Genomic DNA, 15,622 nt, shown 5'->3' on the forward strand with positions numbered 1-15,622 from the left:
AAATTCCCATCTCTACAGTCCATCTTTCAACCTTATACTACTAAGAGACTTCTGTGCTCAGATGACAAATCATTGCTCTCTATAACTAAACCTAACAACAGTTTATGACACTCCCTGTATTCACATTGCATTGCTAATTGTTGGAATACCATCCCACTCCATCTAAGAACAGTCTGCAACCTGATACACTTTAAATGCCAGATGAAGCAAAGCCTGATAGATAAATGTCCCTGCACCTGCACCACCCCTGGTTAAACTGGTACTAATACAGGTATACGAATTTGTGTCATAATTCTCTGCTGCACAAAACGTAATGTACTATTATCGCAACCATATCCTCCTTCACTATCTCATCTCCTTTATCCTCCTCGCACCTCCCTCCCCTCCTTCCTTTTCTTGGGCTGCTGTAACTTTTTATCTTACCTTCCTATGTCCTAGATTCTGAACAATTCTTTACAGTAACAAATATTCTTATCTAAAACCTGACAATCTATGTATATTGATGATATTACATTGCGTATACCTCACAGTATATTAAAAAATATTAATTTAGAACAAACATAACTGCTTTTTTCAATCAAAACCATTTGTAAATGATGTAAATGATGTCAAAGATGTCTGAAAAATGGAACTGTTGCCATTAATGAAACTGACTGTAAATGATGAAGCAATGCCAATGGTGTCAATGATGTGTGTATAATGGAGATTTTTTCCCCATGCCACTGCTAAAAAAAGGCACTGATTGATCTGACTTTCCTGGTAAACAAATGCCAATCAATTAATGAAGCAATAAACAAATACTTTTCCTACCTAAAACACAACCAAGAGCATCTAACTTTAACAATAATTTCCTTTTTCCTATCTGTACTGGCTGATTACTTCTGGCAGTCTTTTAGAGTAAACTATGGCATTTTGAACTCTTGCCTTTTTTCAAACCCTTTCCTACTTTTAGCATCTCTTATTGTTCATTACTTATCTCCCTTTAGATTTTGTCTTTTGAAAAATCTTCTTTATAGATCTTTCAAACAACTATTATATAACATACACACAAGAATCATGGTAAGATCCATATGTAGTACACAATACAAGAAAAAAGAATCTTTTACAAATGGACATCTTTCAAGAATTATAATATAGTTAATGACCTTGCAACACATTATAAATCTTTATTTTATGGTACAGCTATAATTTGTACAACCTTCAGAATGTATAATCCCAGCCCCCTGCTTGTAAATGTTTCATCTTCCAAGCCCCTGCTTACACTTTCCAAGGGTATCTGAACGTGTCAGAGATTTGGGATGCATGACTAGGCTTAAAAGGGCCCTTGTGGTCATTAGCCTAGTAAACATCTATGAACCTATGAACCTATTAAACGTTATAGCCATAAGGGTGAAATCTTAAACATTTGAACCTGTCATTTCCTGATTTATTAACTTCATGTTCTGTGCAAAAAAAATCAGGTGGATGCACTGTCTCTGGTGGCGGCACAGAGGCAATGCACCTGAGTTCACCACTGGAGAGTCAAGTTGGAGAATGGACTTAGGTCACTGGAAGGTTTGTCCTGTGGGACAGAAAGTCACCAACTAGCTGTACCATCTCTAAGAGAAGATGGGGAAGGGACTGTTGCCTACCTGACATCCAGTGGAGAACAAGAATCTCACAGGCCAATAGCAAATTTAGATGGAGTCACATGACATCTTTTGCCTGATGGCTGAATGCACGTACCAGGCATGCTAATGTCATTGCATGCCATTCCTTCTGAGGAGTAGCATTTGGTTACAATAGGGGAAAAGGTTTGCAGGAAAAATATGAAACTGGTTGTAATGTTGAAGAAGAAGCAGGAATATATTTAATTGAGTGCGTGGAAACAAAGATAGTATGTTCCTCTCCAATTCAACAGACATAATATTGGGATTCAGAAGTATTATCAGCCAATAATAAAGCTACTATGGAAATTCTAAATAATTCAATGGCAGTGATTACAATAGTTCTTTTAATGTTTTTTCTTTGTAATTGATAATGCTGGAATTGAACTAGTACAAAAGACAAAGCTACTGGAAGTAATAACTCACCACAGATTAACATTCAATCAGCACATCAAACGAGCAATTGAAAATTTGACCAGTTACTTGGAGTTCTTTATATGTGAAATGTTTTCTAACAGAATATGCAGAGAAGACCACAGTCAGATTTATCTACTCATACCTACCTACTCAGTAATCCTGTATATGCCTCATTGATTTCTAGTAACCAACAGTCCTCTCAGCTAGGTCAACTGGAGCAATTTCTTTATCAAAAGTGCAAACTTTGCAAGTAACCACATTAACAGAACACATCATCTTGGACTTCAGTGCATGTCCGGAGCTGTTCCGTCTGCTAGCCTACATACACATTAAAAAAACTACCTACAATATCCTCTATACCACAGAGAGAGATGCCCTGCCACCAGCAAGTCATTGAACTGCTACACATCCCACAGAGAGCTGTGCTCAGAAATTTACACCAAGCACTCACTCAAAAATAAAAAAAAAAATCACAACAGTGACTGTCTGTACCCTAAAATTATTCCCAACAGATATAATAAATATGTCATCTCATCTACCATTTAAAATCTCATTAAAGGTATACCTCTCAACAATATGGTCTGAACTCTACCCCCATTACTAAGCCCTTTCTTAGTCTAAATCTTATCTTATCTATAATTTAAATTCTCACTGAATTCACACCTAGAAATAAATGTCTTGTCCTTGTACTAAACCCATTACTAAGTTCCCTTCTCATGCAGTTCACATCCAACAAATAATAAAATTCTCACACTTTTTTACTATACTAATATCCTGGCTACAGGCCTCAAATGACTTTTCACTGTTTGGATACAAATATGCAGATGCCTCCTTTGCATCTATGTGCTAAAAGCTGTATTTAAAGGTGATACAGCCCAGATAACAGAACTATTAGTTGACCTTGTTAAGCTTATTCAGTTTTGCATTTTCAAATAATTTATCTTCTGCTTACTAGTCTGCTTACTTAGGTATAAACAAGCTGTTTGAGGAACTTTCCATAAATTAAAAGACAGATTATATGGATTGGGATTTAGTCAGTAAAAGGAAATGTCTATTACTTGTTTTCTACATTAATTGGTAAATAATCTCTAAATTCAAACAGGCTTGTTTAATGTGAACAGCTTTCTAATGTGGAGTGGGTCTGCATATTGGTGCTGATAGTACTTTTATGGAAGCCAACACCATTTGTAATTCTAAAACAGTACTATTAGCGTTCTTCTCATTTTCCAATTAAAGCACCGCGGTTCAGGTTGTCTTTATTTATGGCTAGCTGTGCCACATTTTTTCCTTTTGACTCTACATTTGAATAGATGCAGTGTGTCTTCTCTTGGGAAGCATTTCTTACACAGTTATGAGAATTATGTGTTAAGTTTTACTATTGAATTATATAGTAAGGATTTATATAGCAAATTTTGACTTGTTATATTCTATGGAAAGGTTAGTAAAACTAATATCCTGGAATGTTAATGGACTGACCTCAACACTAACATGTCCAAGTCTTTACCTTTCTTTGTAAAACTTACCCAGTAGTAAGTAGCATCATTGTCACCAAAAATGCATTGTACTAACATTAAATACCTAAGTCAAATATGATTGGGTTTACATATTATGCTAGCCTATGGGTAAACATAGGGAAGTAATTGCAATGTGTAGAATGGATGTTCAATGCCATAACATAGCTGTGTTGAAGAATATGTTACAGAGATATGCTATAATTAAGGGATTCTTGAAGAGATCAGTATATCACTAGTGAACCTTTACACCCCCCCCTTGTTCTACTAGAGATGACATTATCCCCTTAATTGGACTGCCTTCTGTGGGGGTAACAATTTGGATGGGTGATTGGAGCAGTACCATGAAGTCCAGTCTGGGCCCAGCTGTCAACTGGATGTATAATGGTTATTTATAATTTGATGACCATTCTGTCATTGTTTGCCTGTAGCTGTGGGTTGTCATATTTGAACAATGCACTTCAATTTGGTTGTTGGAGGGAAACACATTGGGCAGTTCTTCTGAGCCAGATTTCTTGTCTAGTTTATCTAAGGCTTCATTCACCACCTAAACCTATTTCTAGCTCCCCACTTATTTGGTTTACTTAATTTTTATTATTATTGTATATCTATATGGGTCTACTTCACTTACCTGAACAGCCACATCACTAACTTTCACTTCGCCGAGATGACAGCAATGAAAAAAACAGAAGACTGACATCCGGAACACTGACTTTCCACTCGAGGTAACTAACCGCTTGGCCATCCTCCCCCAAAAAAACAAACAAAATTAAAACCCACCCACCTCACCTCCTAACTAAATATACCAACTCCGAGATCGCACCACCATGGGGGTAAGGGGCAAATTTCAACTGGTGGCTATTCGGTAAGTAAAGTAGACCCATCTATATATATATATATATATATATATATATATATATATATATATATATATATCTACAGTATATAAATATAAATATCTATCCATATACATGTATACACACACACTCACACACACACACACACACAGTTGGATATTACTAGGAAACACAGAACACCAGAACACAGGCCCCATTGGGGATCCAGTGTCAGTACTTTGTTGTTTCCATCATGTAGTGAAATTGGGAAGTGTCTGAGGCAACACAGTAACACACTGTGTGTAGTAAGCTGGCTCCGCATTCAATCTGAAACAGGCAGGATTCACTTTCTTGGAGTTTTGACTCAAGCACTATATTTTAATGCCAGGTCCATTCAAAACAAGACTGGATATTCTGCCAGACTTATTTTTGTCTGACATTCCTCTCAAGGACGACTTCAGCTAGAAAAGCACTGACAAGATTCTAAGCTGGGTTGCTTGCGTTAGCAGAATTAAAAAAAATTTCTGTAGAGTACTGTGACAGAAATATTGGGAGAACAAATGGTAAGTAAGGAAATAATTGTTTTAAGCTGGGATATATAGGATTTGAATTGCCTGATAATAGTAAGGCCTTACTTAGTTTAATTCTGTTGGCTGACAAAAAAAACAAAAAAAAAACAAAGCTGAAAAATGGAAATCAAACTCTAAACCAACAGTAACAGAATTTATTATTGTAAATGAGATAAAAGGAACTGGAGTTTAGATCTTAAAAAGGAAATATCAAGTTTTATAGAAATTAATGGAATTAGTGGGAACAATACATGCACAATAAGGTTTCACTATGAAATGCCAACTTTCTGAAATCCGACATTTCGAAAGAACAAAAAAAATCCTCAAATTCAAAGGGGAAAAAATCAATTTTCAATTATTTTTGCAGGGGGGAAGCCTCGCTGCACTCCTAGTGTGAGAGATGAAGCCCCCCCCCCCACACCCCTGAAATTATATATACAAACTCCACCGCAGCACCAACTTGAAGAAGGAAGAACTCGCCCTAAACAATCATTGCTGGAGTACAATTAGAAATTGCACCAGAAATGATGTCCTATAGGAAACAGCACCCGGTGTTACGCTGCTTAATCCTTTTCCTGTGTACTACTGTCACTCAAGTAGTTTCACCTCAAGCATGTGTAGGTGACTCACACAATAATGCTTCGGAGGAAGAGTGAAAGCAGAAACTGAACAATTTATATATTTTGGAATGAATGAAAACTGTTAAAAATAAAACATATGTATACTGTATGATAATGAAAGCTGTTGTTACATTTTGTTTTCTTTTTTCATTAATGTATGTGAACTCAAGTTGCATTTTAAATTTGATGCCTTAATAAAGTTGTGTAAAAATATTCTTAGCTGGTCTGCATGCAGGCTGATGGAGTAGGTAGAGAGGACTATCTGTATAGTATGTTTAATCAGGTTATATTAAGATTCATTGGATACTTACTATCAAAATGTCAGAGGCTGACCCAGTAGGTTTTGTGACTTTTCTAAAGCTATGTATCAAGAAACACTACATCAGAGCATTTATTGAGAAAGAATTTTTGAGGTCTCTAGTGAAAATGTTTTTTTATTAAACCAGTCATGAAGAGCACATTGTTGTTCATAATAACCACAGTATCTTATGTCAGTAAGTAAAGGCACACACTGATATTCGATGCCCTGGGAAGTCTGAATTGTCAATGACTGCTGTTTTTATTGTCTGGAGCACAGCACACTTAACAACATTGTAATGAAGGAAAAAGAAAAAAAAAATGTGTGCTACTTACTCTGAAAAAGTATGTCTTCTGTGGATGCTGTGGTTGTATTTGTTACATTACTAGTAGTTGTAAGCAGTGGTGCAGACGTTGTCATTTTGGCACAGCTGTGAATATAAAACAGAGCGACTACATTAGCAAACAGTCACTACTGTCCATAGGCAACTTCCTTATATGTACACGGTAACATGATTGAATAGTCGTAAAGTATTGCCTATCTACTTAAAAAAATCAGGTTGTTGTTCAAACAGCCAGTGCATTATTTGAATAACATCATATGAGTTTTGTGTCCTTCAGTTTGCCATTAGGATACCTCAGTTGTGCAATCCAGCCCTGATACGAAGGTACGAATGCTTTGTTGTTACATTTGTAATGTTATTATATACCAAAGAAATACAATACAAAACATTTTCCACTTGTTTGCAAAATCATTTCTACACTTCTGTTTATTTAAGACGAGTTAAAAGTAGTGTCTAGCATGTTTATGTTTGTAACTGCAGCAAAGATTGTATTCTAAGAAAAGGAGCAACTAAAATATATTTTGCAAATAATTGAAAAGTAGAAAATGTGAATCAGGACACACTCAAAACTTTAGACACTGTAGTATAGGTTAAGCGCTTTCTTTTGTTTATTATTAACGAACTTCTTCAGAACAAACTGACGTGTGATAAAGCTGTTTAAATACAAGTAAATTGATTGTTTCAATTAATTGTTTAACCAATCACATCTATTCCCGTAAAAGGAAACCCATTATTCAATAATGAAGATGTGCATATCTTAAAAGGAAAAGCCATGAATAATACGTATTTTTATGTCATGAAAAACTTAAAAATAACCACTTTCTAATCTAAAATAATTATGTTTTATATATATATATATGTACAAATCAATTTTCTTATAAAAACTGATGAACATAAAATTAATAATACAATCTATCATTTAAAAGACATTTCACATTTAATATGCCATTAAGCCCAGGAGCTTGGTCAGCTTTTAAAAAAACTTGCCATTTTAGCTGTTTAATCTCAAGGGCATTATAATTAGTAACATAAGGTGACACATCAATGAAATCTAAAACAAAAAATATAAATTTCTTAAAATCCAAACACTCCATTGCATGTTTGGCCAAAGCATTGTTAACATCCTTGTTTTTAATGGCCAAACGGTGTTCATAAATTCTTTAATACATTGCTCTAATGGCCTTCCCTACATAAAAATTATGGCAAGTGAAACATGTAGCAAGATAAACTATTCCACAGCTCTTACAATTAAATCTAGATTTACTAGTAACCATTCTTTGAATGTGAGGAAAAAACACATTTTTGGAAGAATCTATGAACCTGTACTATTTGGAATCATGACAAGGATAGGTGCCCACAGGCCCCTTAACCCTCTTCTATTCACTTATCTCCAAAATAGACTTAACACTTAACTACTTTTTTGTAAACAAAATTAGGATGATCGCCTATAACCCTAACCAAGTCACTGTTCCCTAAAAGTACCTTTCAATTGTTCATAATAGCCTGTTTAACCTTGTAAAAGTCCAAGCTAATAGGGACAGGAAAGGCACAGTCCATCTTCTTATCAATGTCATTATTTTTAGGAGTGAACCCACTGATTAAGATAGGTTGAAATGTATCCATTCTGACCAACAGAATTTCTTCAAAAATGCTCTTTAACTTATCATATAGGTACACCCTCTGGACAAACATACAAATCAATTTATTTGCTTCATTTATAAATTTCTCCACTTCAGAAATGATCCTGCTGAGTCGTATTATTTACCCACAGACCAAGCTCAACTTCATGAACCTTGGATGTCCACTCTCAAAGTGGAAAAAATTATGCATGCACTCAGTCTTAATTTTGTGATGAGTAAAGTAGGCATGAATGTGTGCTTCCTGGATTTGGACATCACAATGAACATCAATGAGAAAAAAATGTACTAGTATGGCGTATTGGATAAAGACTTACACTAAGAAGATGGACTGTGCCTTTCCTGTCCCTATTAGCTTGGACTCTCACAAGGTTAAACAGGCTATTGTGAACAATTGGAAGGTAATTTTAGGGAACAATGACTTCGTTAGGGTTATAGGTGATCATCCTAATTTTGTTTACAAAAAAGTAGTTAGTGTTAAGTCTATTTTGGAGATAAGTAAACAGAAGAGGGTTAAGGGGCCTGTGGGCACCTACCCTTGTCATGATTCCAAACAGTGCAGGTTCATAGATTTTTCCAAAAATGTGTCTTTTCCTCACATTCAAAGAATGGTTACCAGTAAATCTAGATTTAATTGTAAGAGCTGTGGAATAGTTTATCTTTCTACTTGTTCCACTTGCCATAATTTTTATGTAGGGAAGACCATTAGAGCAATGTATTAAAGAATTTATGAACACCGTTTGGCCATTAAAAACAAGGATGTTAACAGCACTTTGGCCAAACATGCAATGGAGTGTTTGGATTTTAAGAAATTTATATTTTTTGTTTTAGATTTCATTGATGTGCCACCTTATGTTACTAATTACAATGCCCTTGAAATTAAAGAGCTAAAATGGCAAGTTTTTTTAAAAGCTGACCAAGCCCCTGGGCTTAATGGCATAGTAAATGTGAAATGTCTTTTAAATGATAGATTGTATTATTAATTTTATGTTCATCGGTTTTTATAAGAAAATTGGTTTGTATACACACACACACATATATATATATATATATATATATATATATATATATATATATATATATAAAACAATTATTTTAGATTAGAAAGTGGTTATTTTTAAGTTTTTCATGACATAAAATACTTATTATTCATGGTTTTTCCTTTTAAGAGATGCACATCTTCATTTCTGAATAATGGGTTTCCTTTTACGGGAATAGATGTGATTGGTTAAACAATTAATTTAAACAATCAATTTACTTGTATTTAAACAGCTTTATCACAAGTGACGTTTGTTCTGAAGAAGTTCATTAATAATAAACGAAAGAAAGCGCTTAACCTATACTACAGTGTCTGAAGTTTTGAGTGTGTCCTGATTCATGTTTTCTAGTTTTCAAGTGTTTTTGTTTCGTGGATTGGTGGCTTGTGTCGATTATTTAGTCATATTTTGCAAATAGACTGATGAAGCTGACAGTACCCCACCCCCAGTGAACTGATGGCATCTCCCCAGCACAGTCACTTCTTTAGATGAATTTGTCTGAATATGATGGTATGCTTATATAAAAAGGCCAGCTTAATGAAAACTGGCACAATAGTACAGAAGTTAACATTGCTGCCTTACAGGTGTTGTTTCTCAAGTTTGCTTCCTGGATGGGGTGTCTTCTGTGTGGAATCTAAAAGTCTTCCATATTGGTTTTCACTGGGTATTCTAGATTCTTCTGCTAGACATGATGTCAGCTGACCTGACTGTCCTCTAAACTGTCTTTAAGTATCTGTGTCCTATGATAGACTGGCATCCTGTCCAGGGTTAGTTATTTTGCCTTACACCCATTGCACTTCTGGATGAGCACTGGCTCCCTGATGCCCTAAATAGGATATTAATGGGTATCAGAGAATGAATTAACTTTGCTGACTTCACACAATTTGAAGTTAATTTTATGTATGTTAACTACTTCAGTTGTACTTGTTTGTTTGCGTCTTTCGGCTTTTCCAGGTTAGGGGTCACCACAGCGGAACTCCGGTCCGCTAATGATTGGCAGTTGATTTTTATGTACCGGCTTGCCAGGCCTGATGCACAACCTTCAACGAAGGTACGCCCATTCAAGCATGTCTCCACACAGAAGACGTTCTAGCTGAGAATTGAACCGGACAGCGTCTTACTGTGAGGCGACAACGGTACCGCAGCACCACCACCGCAGGTCTCAGTTGTACTTGTTACTTTTTTTATATATGTTATAGCCATGTAAAAAGTAGTATAGAACTTTCCCAGTTATCAAAGGACAAATAAAAAATATAGCTAAGTTAGCACTGATTGACTATTCCTTTGGAACCAACAATGACAAAACTACCCATTTCAGAACATTTCAACCATAAATGCCCACTCTAACTTCTGTCATTGCAATCCACCAATATCAGTCAATATGCATAATCTCTATAGTAGTAAAAGTGATGAGAATAATTAAAGAGATCCATAAATAATGAAGAGGTTGCTGCTGGCAAGCAACTTGTCATTTCAGTGTCTCATCTACAAATTTAGACATAAAAAATTGGTAACCTGGTAATATTACAATAACAAATGGCTGTCAAACCAACAAAAGGTTCATAGTTACTAGGCATCTCACCCAAAGGAGGGCATACACAGAAGTGCAGCACCCCCATTCCCCCCTTAAAATATACCACAGTTTCATAAATACATCTATATGGTACTAGAACAGAACCCACAGCCTTTCACACCAAAGGCAAGCATACTATCTGTAGTGCTGTTAACAGGGCTTGCAAATTTTTTAGCAGAAACACAGTCATTTGCTAAACAGTTGTACAGTGAAAACAGACTTCACATGAGTGACAGTAAACGTATCTTCCCTTGAAGCTCACATTTCCTTGAAAATGTGTTGCAACTTCCTAGGTCTGCTAGTGCTGGGTTCGACTCTGCTCCCAGGAAGAAAGAAAATAATCAGAATTAGCTGGCTTTAACACCTAGATTTACTACTTTCCTGAAAATAGTTAGAAGAGATTGGATAAGGGGATGTTGAAGAGCACAACACAGGGGGATCTCAAAACACAGACCCTTTGAATCAAAGAAATTCTTATATCCAGAGGTACTTGGCAAATGTAGTTCTGCCAATTAATAAGTCAATAAAAATCTATGATTTAGAGATAAGGTAAAGCTGCTGTGAGGAGTAGCTCATTAGCAAAATACTACAGGTGTAAGAAGGGTGGGGTGAAAAGGGTAGCTTGTAGGGGGGACAAAAGTTGGAACACCAAAGCACATTCATTTTAATGTTTCATAGAAAAAAGGTAAATTGCAGTTTTTCAATTTTTTTCTGTTGCTTTTCTGCTTCATGCACTGATCCTAGCTGCTTCCTGTGCCCTTTTAGTTTAGTAGAAACAAATGTCCCCTCATCCTTATGTTGTACTTAGGTAATGAGCCTCAGACACCACCGACACCACCATAAAGCATTGGAAAGCCTTTTGATTGGGGTGCTGGGTATAGCAGATAAGACAATGAAAGCTGGTTAGGGATTGTTTATATTTGGTGCCAGTAGGTGCAAAAGTCAAACCTAGAGGATCTTCATGATTAGAGCTGCCTGGAAAAAAAAATTCCATACGTTCAGCGTATTTTGTAAAAATAATATATAACTTTAATGGTTGTTTATTTTTCTTCTCTTGTTGGGACAGGGACACTTGGGATTGGGGAAAGTCTTGGTCTTCTTGGAGAAGCTTGATTAGCTTGGTTTGGACATGGAGGAGGATTTCAACTGGACTGACTGGATGACTTTGTGAAAGGTTATCAAGCAAGTTGTCCCACATGGTGGGATAGTTGTTAATCTCTTAGGGCAAGAATCAGGGACAAAGCCCAAGACCGCTGTCTGTATAAAATAGTATTCTTGATTCTGTTTGTATAAACTTTGGGGTACTAACTACAGTTTAAAGAGCTGGAGATGTGATGGTGCATTTGTTCCATTAGAGACTGGTTGGTAATTGATGCATTCTGTTAAAAGTGGTAGCTACCCTGTAGGTCCTGGGATTTTTTCTTCTTTGTTTTGGTTAACAGTCCTTCACCCCCCACACTCTTTTTTTTACTCTGAACTTAGAGCAGGAGGTGAGGGTGTACCAAATAAGGACCTTGTCCTGGGCACCAAGCGGCCTAATTACACCTCTGCTAATTGCCACATCTCTGAATTGAACACTGTGTTGTCAGACCTGATTGTGCTAATGTTTTCCCTACCAACCCATGTAATCTGGTAGCATAGGCATATCCTACCATGCACTCACATTCACACATATATAGACACACAACACACATGCACTCCCCAACATCCCCCCACATTCATACATACGTTATCCTCACAACTTCAAATAAAATAATTCTCACACCCACATACATGTCCCCCCCCCACGCACACATTCAAGCAGTCGCATTTATGTCCCTATACACTTGTACATACACACACACACACACACACACACACACACACACACACACACACACACACACACACACACACACACACACACACACACACACACACACACACACACACATGCACACATTCTAGCAGCTGCATTCATGTCCTTGCTCAACATTTAAGTACACTTTTCTCTGCACTTAGCATTTTTTAAGATTAGTTATTTGTTTAATTGAATATTAATTGAATATTCTGGTCTTTGTCTTTGTGCAGTTAAGTTTGCCAGAAGTGTGAAAAAGTGTAGCCATCTGGGTTCATTGGAGGTTGTTACTCTGATTTTGAAATTCTGTGTTAACTCTTAGCCTGGGGGTTTCTGTTTGCCTTATAACTAGTGTTGGTCATGTTTCTGTGAACCATTTCTGCTCAACATCTGAGCTGTTTGCTGCTGTGATTTACCTGTGAAAATCAACTGGACACACAAGCTGATTTAAATATACTTTTCTCAGATCTTAAATATACTTTTCTCTGCACTTAGCATTATTTAAGATTAGTTATTTGTTACACTGAATATTAATTAAATATTGTTGTCTCTGTCTTTCTGCAGTTAGTTTCCCACCCTCCATCCCTGTTGTTGTTGTGCTGTTAATCTTGGTGGCTCTGGAATTGCCTGCCCCTGCTCACTCAGCTGAATACAGTGAGATCATATTTTGATTTCAGTCACTGCTACCAGTCCCATCTCTTCTGCTGTGTACAGAGAGAGCACTTGGGAAGGACAACCCCTATAGTCTCTTCATCTGCTATGTTCCCTCCCTCTCTGCTAACAAAAAAAAAAAAGAAAAAAAAATTATTTATACTTTCTTCAGCTGCTATTACTTAATTGTCTTCTACCTTAGCTTACTTTACCCTTTACTCTTTACCTCAGTTTGCTGTTATGTGTGCTCTTAAGCGTTCAAGTGCTCTTATTCTGCACTTAGCGCCTCCATTTTGATTTTTTCATAATTTACTGCTCTCTGCACTTGTTTTTTTTGTTATTTTAACTTATCTGCATTTATTTAAACTGAATTTGCCTTACTATTGCTACACACTCAAATGTGCTAGCTTGTACTGCATTTAAAGTGTTTTTGCTACTGTTTTAACTGCTTTTCTGCACCCCCCCCAAAAAAATGTCCTAAGCTTGTTTCCTGCCGTTCCTGTAACTAGCCTAGTTCAGATACAGATTTGCTGTATCCAGGACTGTTTTGTAAGTTTCTGAGCCCCCCCAGATCTTTCTGTGTTGAGGGAAGCCTTCTAGCTTATCAGTGGTAGTGGTAATCACTAGGTAGCCTATCTACCACAAGAGGAGTGGTTTTTGGTCCAGAAATTGTAGTTTAATTGACTGTTTGGGCATTTTTTCCATCCCTTTCAACTTTCTGGTTTAAAAGCTCGTGTTTGCACACCATGCAGCAGCACTCAGCTGGGGTAAACTATTACCAGTGCCAGAAAGACTGCTCTTCAATTTTCCCCTTAGAACGTGCTTGTTCATTTACTTCTTGCAGTTTAACAGGCTTTTCTAGCATTTATTGTAGCACGCTTAGGTGATATCAGCACTAGCTGTTCCTATGCAGTAACAGCACCTGTACTTATTAGTTATGGACACCCCTACTGGTATGATTGTAGGGCAATTTCCTGTGCTTTCTCCTACTAACCTGGTGCACTTGGGCATTCTGAGAAAGTGTGGCAACTGTCTAATGTACACAGACAACCCTCTCCTCTTACTTCCCAACACTCATACCTGTGAGAGATATATTTATATCACCAAACTGGAAGCAGTGCATGCTCCAACCAAGATCGGATTAGCTGGTCAAGAGGAGAAGGTCAACACCTGCAACTGACTACATAGAAGACACAGCCCTCCAAAACACCAACCATTACAACCCACACATAGAAACACAAACCATACACCCACCTTTGCTGAGGCTTTCAATAACAATTTACCCAAACAACAGAGACCCCTGAGACAGAATTGCACTCGACTACCACAACACAACACCAATCCCAGAACACATAGCTCAACACCACAGTGTGCCCCTGGCAGGTATAACCCTAGCCCTGAGCAGTATTCTACTGTCACACAGAATTATACCACATTATGAGCAGAAAATGATTGACTTCAACAATTGGCTAAGTTTCTGGTGTCATTCCAAGGGGAATCCAGTATCTGTCTGCCTAGGACGACATGATCGACAGACCTCAATGCTTTTCCAGAGATGGCCTGCATCTGTCACCCCTGGGATTCCGGGTACTGGCTAAGGCTCTTGCCTCCCCTGTATTGCCTTTTTTTAGACAGTGTTCCAAAGACCAAAATTTCACCATGACAACTACAAACAAATGCAATCTGAGGGTCATGCTGCTCAATGCTAGAAGTCTAAATTTCAAGATGCACTTGCTCGAAGCTCTCCTCAGAATGGAGAATTTTGACATCTGTGCTGTAATGGAGATCTGGTTTAAAGAGGCAGAAAGCACCCCTGTGCTCCCAGGCTACAACTCATTCCATACCTTTCAGCCCCAGAATATGGCTGGAAGCTCCAAAGGTGGTGGTGTCTCCATATTCTTAAAGGATATGCACACCTCTAGACTGGTAGCCCTGCATAATGCATTCAAGATACTTCAGGTACAACTAACACTGAGTAAAACAGCGATACAAGTCATAGCCTGCTACAGAACTCCAAACATGTCCCTAGACTCTCACTCCAAGTTCCTAAGCACCCTGGAATCTATCAAGGTCCAACCCAATACTTTCATACTACCCTTCCATCAACTGGGAAAACTATTCAAGTACCAATGTACAGGCCCAATGCTTTCTGGAATTTATCAGTTCCAATGCCTTGGACCAGCTCATTCTGACCCCACTAGAAGAAGCAACATCCTTGACCTGGTTATCACCAACATGGGAGATCATTGTTCCACACCTATAGTCAACTCCTCCCTGGTTAAATCTGACCGCAAACTGATCACCATGGAAATCTCCATCTCAGCTACATCCCCCCTGCTAAGGTGACCACCTTGAAAAACTTCTCTAAAGCTGACTTTGGGCTCCTAAAAACAGAGGTGGTTAACTTCTCAGCACCCATGCCAATGGAAAATAACTGCATGACTACTGAATTATATACCAATGCACTGTATGAGCATGTACACAAATCCATGGACCTTGCCATGTCAAATAGAACTAAGACGCTCTCCTCCAAAAAAAAGGAAGCCAATCTGGTGGTCCCCAGCCATCAATAAACTCTACAACAGAAGGAAGAAACTGTTGCAGAAAAAAATGAAGTCCCAAGACTGGAAAAACTCCCTTATCAGTC

General features: G+C 37.4%; 1 long non-coding RNA gene across 5 annotated transcripts in view; it reads right to left on the reverse strand.

Moving 5' to 3' along the window:
- LOC122811334 overlaps positions 1-15,622 on the reverse strand; it is a 590,182-nt gene that overhangs the window by 69,115 nt on the left and 505,445 nt on the right. For all 5 annotated transcript variants that reach the window (XR_006366238.1, XR_006366237.1, XR_006366239.1 and 2 more), the window contains one exon: positions 6,233-6,327. This is a non-coding gene — a long non-coding RNA (uncharacterized LOC122811334). The remainder of the gene's footprint in view (positions 1-6,232; positions 6,328-15,622) is intronic.

This window comes from Protopterus annectens, chromosome 1.part1 (genome assembly GCF_019279795.1).
Source record: "Protopterus annectens isolate FY-2018-M chromosome 1.part1, PAN1.0, whole genome shotgun sequence".
In the NCBI taxonomy this organism is placed as follows: domain Eukaryota; kingdom Metazoa; phylum Chordata; order Ceratodontiformes; family Protopteridae; genus Protopterus; species Protopterus annectens.